Source organism: Silene latifolia, chromosome Y, assembly GCF_048544455.1.
Source record: "Silene latifolia isolate original U9 population chromosome Y, ASM4854445v1, whole genome shotgun sequence".
Lineage (NCBI taxonomy): Eukaryota > Viridiplantae > Streptophyta > Magnoliopsida > Caryophyllales > Caryophyllaceae > Silene > Silene latifolia.
Genome location: NC_133538.1, coordinates 248294554 through 248303157, shown reverse-complemented (window position 1 = coordinate 248303157; position 8604 = coordinate 248294554). Strand labels below are relative to the sequence as shown.

Here is an 8604-nt window from a genome sequence, read left to right as displayed (position 1 = left end):
CATTTTCTCAACCTAAACAATTAGGGCAAAACCCTAAAGGACAAACATAACTAATTAACAAGATAATAGTGGCTTACCAACAAACCGATATGGAAAAGACGGATGAAGACTCACGATCGATCAATAGCCTTGGAAGTGATTAGGGTGATTAGAGAGGTGATAAGCGTTGTTAGATTTTGTAGAAGTGAATTGTAAACTGATAACTCGTAATTTATAATCTCTAATCACCTTAATCAAAACCGCAAAAATTAATCCCGTCAGACTAGATACTCGGTCAAGTACCTGGGGTACTCGGCCGAGTGCGACCCACTCGACCAAGTATTTCACTACTCGGCCGAGTGCTCCTCGAAAGTAACCTAACCAGAAGTCACACGATGACCTACTCGGTCGAGTTCCACTTACTCTACCGAGTAACTGAGTACCAGAAAACCGTGGTATTAATAGTGTGTCCATGCTTTACCAAAAAAAAAAAGTGTAAAGACATTATTAATATATAGGATGCTTATCTTTTTTTTTTTGAAATCATATGATGCTTATCTTTTGATTATGTAAAAATTATCTAAATTTTAATAATTTCATTGAAATATTCGTTTATCCATCTCCAAGAGTCCAAGGTATTTTCGCCTTCAAAAAAAAAAAAGAGTCCAAGGTATATATCTTACATCTAGTAGTAGTGCTAACTAAGAAATACCAAGTTTTTGTATAACTAGTTGTTGCACCTCGCCTTACCGGGCGCGGTGTCCCAATTTGGCGAAATGGTTAGCGAAAATCGTTTGAAAATACGACTTGTACTACAAAATAATCAAAAGAACAATAATCGGAAAAACAGAAAGCGAATTTTCATAATGAGAAATGTATTGATTGTAATGCATGGCAAAGTAATGATTGTACGTGATTAAGTTGAGACTACAGAAACTGGAATTATGTCTATGAAGCTACCCGCTGAAAAGACATCGACCAATGATTTTATAAAGCAAGATGGTTTTGAGTTCAATGAAATTGCCTATTTGCAATAATATTCTAGCACCATCAGTACAAGGCATAGAGATGCAAAATCACATCTTATACTAAGAAAACAACCTCTTGAACCATAAAAGCCACCGCTTATGCTTAAGTGCGTATCAATCAGCAACTCAACACTTTAATCTAATATTCGGATCCTATTGTCCGATAGTGTGCTAGCCCCATCGTCTCTATCTCTAGTACAATCACTTCTACAGTCTTGGACAAGTAAGATGTCAAAAGGTTATCAAGAGATGTAAAGCCTAAACTGGGAACATAATCAATCACTCAAGCATTCTTTCTTTGTTTAAGTTTCAAAGTGGTATCGTATTTAGATAGCAGAAAAGATCCAATAGTGGCACCAAGTCAAATTTACAACAGATCACGAATGAAATTTGGGTAAATTCAGTCTACAGTTACAAAGAGTGGAGATCAATAGTTTCACGTAAATTCTTAGTCTAAATTTGTCACGAAGTCCTACTGTCTTACACAAAATTTATAGCAAAGATTTATATAAGCATAAAATGTAATATAAAGCATATGATTTAGGTGATGAGAAATGGACAACAGATAATGAGAATTAATAAGGGTCCCAAAAATGGTAGGAGTTGTATTGGATCACATTCATATTTTATGAATATACAATCGCAACAAACTACACTAACAAATCAGTAAATTATACCATCACTATACCTAAATTCAATTAACACAACCTCAAATTCCTCTCCTATATTTGATCAACCATGTTAAAACATTGAAATTCCTCCTTCTAGACCAAATATTTTGTCGAAGCAAGTATTTTTGTCAAAAATTAACCCAAAGTAAGTGTGTGTTTGGCCTAACTTGTAAAAATGTTTTTGGACACAAAAACACTTTTTGGCCAGACACATCATTTTCTAAAAGTTAAACAAAAAATTCTCAAAAGCTAAAAATCCATATTTTTGCTCATAGAAATAGAAGTAGCAAATTGTTGCTTCTGCTTTTGAAAAACACTTTTGAAAAATTAAGCTTAATAAACAAAAACTCATTTTTGAAAATCGAGGCCAAACATGCTCTAAACATCCAGATGACCTAAAAGTTTTTAACTCAAGTTGTTAAAGCATAAAAAGTGGCTATAAAACTTAGCTTAGGGCTTGGTCAGAGGTACTCTCATATTGTTCAGTGTTACCAGCTTCTTGTTAACCACCAAATTGATAGTGAAACTATATGGAGTATAAAATTCCTATGAAACTATTGCTGATCATTTCGCCTACCTTAAATAAGGCAAAACTCATGACGGTCCTACGGTTGGGAAACAGCTCGATCAAACGAAGCTGACAAGTCAAGGCGATTCATCAAAAGATATGAGATGGTGTTTTTGACAAGCTGGATGGCCCCTTTGACGTCTCTATCAATAAATATCTTGTGCAACCACTCCGTTACCAAATTCTTTACAAGTAGGCAATTGTCCTTTCGAATTGTTTCAATGCATGTAGATGACTATCAATGAATGAAGTGATACACCAACAACAGCAAACCATTGTCCCAATATGACTGGGGGTTGGCTAACAGTCACTGGTAAAAAAGAAAGCAGTCCCGACCTTACATATCCATTTTATCATATTTGTCAGGGTTTGTCCAGGAAAGACCAACATATCTCTTCTTGCTAATGATCAAATATAGGAAATAAACCTTCTCAAACTCGAATTTGATGGGCTGCAAATTTAATACAAGAATATGTTTACATTCAACATAACGATCAACGATTTCGAGATCAACTATCAAACCGATATTTGATACAATTACACACAACATAATTGTCTTGTGTGCTTTCAAAGTCACATTTCAGCCAGTATGCCGGTATCAATTCAGAATGAACCAGCCAAAAGGACATGTTAAAGGATCCGTTGTCAGTTGTGACAATCGTGTTCCTCATCTTATTAGTAAATTGACATCTCAGTTGGTCAATACAACTAAGGGTTTTCTCCTAATCTTCCCACTTTATATTCAGAGGGATACAAGTCAGATGAAGTGCATCAGGCCAGAAAATAACCTCTAACATTCAACAGCTCGCACACAAATGACATAATAACCAACCATGTCGTTGATGTAAACCTCTTGAACTCAAATTGCTTGTAAGCTGCTCTTTCTTGTGTTACCAATGTGTGTATTATTTAATTTATAATGCATTTTAAATCGACATTTGCTTCTAAATTTAAAAAATTAAATAGTTAAACAAAGGCCTTCATCAAGAAAAGGAACTAAGACCTACACATATTCCAACTTCTTAAAAATTGAGGGAGATATCAATCAAGCAACCAACAAAATTTACAACAATAAATAGCAAGGACAGGCGGACTTGCCTTTATGAAGGTACCACTTATATGCTCAGCAACTTTTCTTCCTAATTTCATTGCATCTTCAATAGTAGATGCACCAAACTACACCATGACTGTATCTGTATCCCCATAGATAACCTGATCAAATGAATTGCATTTCAATCAATCTCTAATCCGCCTTGTACATCCTCTCTTGAATAAACCTTCTTTCTCAGAAAAATTACACATCATAAAACCTTATCCCCTCTGTTAGCAACACAAAAGGTTGTTTCTTCTCTTTTGCTATGGAAGGTGAAAAAGTAAGAAAAAAAAATACCCCAATCAAATTTTTCTTCTTGTTTTATATGCAACGAATGAGAAGGGAGAGGTCCTAACAAATAGACGATAACAGGAATCCTAAAAACAAACTTAATACCAGTTTAGAGCACCGGATATTTCAAAAAAAAACACCAGATTCTTGCCCTTAATTCTAGTGCCAAAGGCTTCTACAACAATATCAAGAACCAGAAAAGCATTCAAAGAACTGAAAATTTTCAGATTACCTCAACATTGTGTTCATAGGCCTCCAACGACAGTGAATTTTTCTTCCACGAGCTTTTTCGTATGCTCAAGCATTCGACGACCTTTCAAAAAAAAGATATCTCAATCAACGTGAAAAAGAACTGCCATGTATTGAACCAAGTTGAAACAAGATGAAATAAGAGCTGGCATAGATTGGCTAATATGCAAAAGAATGCCAAGTTGCCAACTAAGGGTTTCGGAATCACAGGCTACGCATTAAAGGTCGTATGCAATAAAATTTTGCACTATTGCAGGCTATGACATCTATAGGCCTTCTCTAGTTACCTCTATTTCTAGAAAGAAATCGGAAGTATTTTATAGTAGCTCCATGATATGATATGGCAATTGCAAGAGCGTGTATATAATCTTTTTCACCAAAATCCATTCAGTTACGCCCCATGTCCATTTATTGTCCTTTAATTGCTCGAACATCAATTTTGCCAGGCCTCTTCAGCATCAAGGTAACAAAAAGGCATGTCAGAGAACAATGTGCAAATTAATAGTGGCAAATGATCACTCTTAGCCAAAACAACTAAATATAATGTCGAAAGTAGCAACAAATCATGTATTCAAACCTATGATATTTGTGGTACTTTATATTTGATAGCCTTCTCCGTTGCACACTAACAAAAAAGGAAGGGAAAAACACATAATGAAGCCGTCTCTTTTGAGCTCTAAATTATTTCATGCAATCAATTTAAATCCGAAAACTAAGCCCTACTTATTTAATTCACAATCAATATTCTACCTTAATAGTTAACATCTAACATTAGCAGCAAATTCAGCAATGGGTTATTAAAATTACGCTACCTCATTAATACCGATGTTACTCATTGTGATACATAGATCTCCATTTATCCTCCGTGCAATACACTCTCTCACCGACGTGATCACCGTCTCCGTCCTCGACAGCTGCAGACTGCAGGCACACCATGAAAAGAAATACCAACAATAAGAATCATGAAAATGCAAACAAAGATTAAATTTTAAAAAATCCTAACTATAAGAATCTAACAGAGAAGGTAAATAAACATTACATTAAACAACCCCAAGTCCCAACTAAGAATCAATCGAAAATAAAATTAGTAGAAAAGAATTGAGAAATTAAAATGGGGAATGAGTGTGCGAGAGTAAAAAAGGAGAATGAGACAATAATAATTGGAATGAAAGGGAACAATCTCCTTCACCTTCCCTTCTCCTTTGCAGTTTGCATATACTAAGCGAGTCAGGAGGCTAACACATAAAAATAAATTTACTACTATAGTTAAAGATACGGGCTGAAATCACACCACATTTGTTAGGTCGTTTGCGTTCACAGAAATCATAATGAATGTGTGTGTGTGTGTTGGGGGGGGGGGGGGGTGTTGTAAGTTTAGTGGCATTGTCTATACAAAATATCTTCTCCTATACATCCTGAGGATTATAACAACAAATGCTGATGTATGCCACAAATACTTGCCATCCGCTTCAAAGGCTTCAATAACAACACGTACAAACTGCTACAAGCAAGTTTAGCTTCTTTAATTGTGAGAGAAAAGTTTTTTGTAGAGAAAAATACTAAACACAATACCAAAAGAGCAAAAGCGACCATTTATAAAAAACACAAATATGAACAATAATAAACCACGTCAAACAAAACTCACACTCCTTGCTTTCATATAGAAAACCACCGAGATGGTCTTCTTATCACAAATTGAACATATATACTAAGGAAACATTTGTCATATTAAGGATTAAAGAACTAAACTAAAGACCATATGACGATTAAGACGAAAAGAATACCCTAGCACACCAAAGGCCCCTCTGGCTATACCTAATTGGATATATTATCAATGATATGACAAAGCAGTAATGTAACCCAATTGTTGCATAAACATCTTTATCTATCACTAATAAAATCACTAATAAGCGTCATCAAGTCCTAATCCTACCTAGTTATTGTTAAGTCCCTGATACATTTAAAACGATAAGATTAGACAAATATAAAACTTGTTGTTATCTCAATTTAAAGAAGCAAAGAAGTATGAAATGAGCTCACCTGTAGCATAAGATTTACAGGCCGGTCATTGGCCGTGAATGGGTACTCGCTAGTGCCACACTCATAAAGGGAAAGTCCAAGGCTCCATATATTGGCAGGATATGAATGAGACTCCTTGCGTATTCTCTCAGGGGACATATACGTAACAATCCCGATAAAGGTAGCACACTAAAAGGTAATTGATTATACAAAAAATCTCATAAACAACTCCAAGAGAAACACTATAATACTTGAATATTAAACAATTGTATGTTAACTCTAAGTCTTGGTAAGTATAAATAAAACTAACTCATGGCCATTGAGTTTTCCAATCCAGCACTTAAACAAAAATCTGTTATCTTTGGCTCACCCTTGAGATTTACAAGAAAATTTGATGGCTTTATATCTTTTTATACCAAGTGACGAACATCATACATGTAGTTCAATCCCTAAGTAATATTCACATATGAAAACTTAGCAGAGGAGACTTTTCAAATGTAAAAAGTAGCAGAAAATATAAAAGAGCAAAAAATTGTAAAATTATCAGTACATGTAAAACCCTCCGAACAATAGACTAAAGTATTGGTTCAGGTATAGACTTCTGAAATTGCATGACAACTGCGAGGAATCCGCCATTCATGTACTCCAAAGCAATGCTTATTTATCCTGAATCAGATATATAAAACGCACCGTAGAACTCTACCAGACCCTGTGAACAAGGGGCCTCACACAACGTCTTTATCTCAGTCAGAAGTTGTCGTCTTTTCTCCGGTAGACAAAAAAAAAGACATTATGAATAACACCCCTAATATAAGTAACTGTATACTGATTATTTGGAAAGGCAACCTTCAAGTAGTGCATAAAGCATTCACTAAGAAAATCGAATGAATTTGGTTTGCTCATGTCTCCCCTTAGAAAGAGCAATTTAATACTGGTATAAAAAATTACAGAGGTCATTCGCAAGTTCGTTTTGAAGCGAAGAATGATCCGCATGCATACTTTGTGTGTTAAGCTTCTTGCTTCACAAAAGCCTATGAAAATATCTCCATAGAATCTAGCTTTACTGCTCAGACATTGGACGTCTCTCTTTTTATCTACACAAAACATCACAGCGCAGCACCAAATAGAATTATAAAACATGTATGGCATATAGAATTTTAAATTCAAGCTTCAACCCAGCTGGAAAAACCTACACAACATGATATGTTACTATTAAATGAAAAGAATATGCGAGCTTTTGCAGAATTCTTGTTAGTAGGAATCTATTACACACCGGCGGTAGGATTATGTCACCCTTACATAATCATCTACTCTAGAAAAACATGGCACTGTCAAATAGCCAAACACAAAATAACCCAGAAATTTAAATTGGCCCAAATTATTGCATGCAATCAATTTAAACCTAAAAAAATCCCCAAATCAATTGCATGAAAAATCCCCAAATCAATTGCATGCAATCAATTTAAACCAAAAAAATATATATATAAACTCATAATTATTTAATTTAACTCACACTCAATAATCCACCGCAATAGTTAACATATAGGAAGAAGTAAATCAGAATAATGAACACGACAACTTTGCTACATGTTCGTATCAGCTGGATTGAAGTCGTCATCGCCATTGTTGTTGATTCGATAAGTGAACTGCTTTCTGGAAGAGGAAGGGAATTATGGTTATTGTTTTGGCAAGGATTAAGGTTACGGTTCCTACAAACTGGGGAGTTTGCCATAATTGATTGATACAGTATTAGTAATGAATTAGCAAAACATCCACAGAAAATATAGGATACAAAAATGGAGAATGGAGAGCAGTGTGGGACACGAAAAGAGGGAGAATGAGCTGTATAGATGAGGAGAAAAAAAAGGGCACGGAAGTAATAAAAAACAAAGGCAGGGGCAGAATGGGTAGAAAGCTTAGAAACACTGTTACAACTATAGTAACCCAAGTTTGGATTTTTTAAAGAGTATAGAAACAATACTCCATAATAATACTCCCAAACCACCCCATCTTTAGTAGCACTAGGTTAGATACTAAATATTCATATATAAACATCATACTCATATATATATATATATATATATATATATATATATATATATATAATATTACTATTATAGTATAATTCACAATATTGTAATATTGTGATTGTCTAAGATTATAGTAGTCCTAGTTTTTTATATTGTGTCAATTATATCTTTATGATATATTATAGTTAGATTGTGTTTCAAGTTATTGTCTTTTGTAATTGCTATATAAGCATCCCTTGTTATCAATAATAATTAAGCAAATCATTTAATACAATTTAGAGTAAATTATCAATTACACCCACGTCAAATGCACTTTTTACATTTACTCACACGTCAATTTTTTTTAATAAATTACACCCAAGTTAATAGCTCAGTTTATAAATTGCCCCCAATATCGGAATCCGACCACATTTCCATCAAATTTCAATTTTTTTGGGTTAAACCATATTTTTTAGGATGATTTTGCCCTTCTGCCTTTCTTTATTAACTTTGTGCTTGTTTGATGTTTAACATCTCATTCATTCCCTTCCCTTCTTCATCCTTCTCTCTCATATTTTTCCTAATTTGATTTCCTTCATTGTGTTACTAATCCTCAAGGTAATTCATTCCCCATTGTTTTGTTTTTGTTCAATGTGTTCAATTTTATTAATTTTTATTCAATAAATTTCGTTTCCGT

The 8604-nt window shown here is 34.2% G+C and overlaps 1 long non-coding RNA gene across 1 annotated transcript; it reads right to left on the bottom strand.

Annotated features, from left to right (window-relative positions):
- Positions 1-964: 964 nt before the first annotated feature.
- On the bottom strand, positions 965-7737 carry LOC141633976 (uncharacterized). Its single transcript, XR_012538736.1, has 8 exons — positions 7412-7737; positions 5920-6992; positions 4692-4800; positions 4457-4504; positions 4167-4329; positions 3863-3943; positions 3345-3458; positions 965-2697 (listed from the first exon to the last, which is right to left on the bottom strand). It is a non-coding gene; the product is annotated as an uncharacterized LOC141633976 (long non-coding RNA).
- Between the last annotated feature and the right edge of the window lie 867 nt (positions 7738-8604).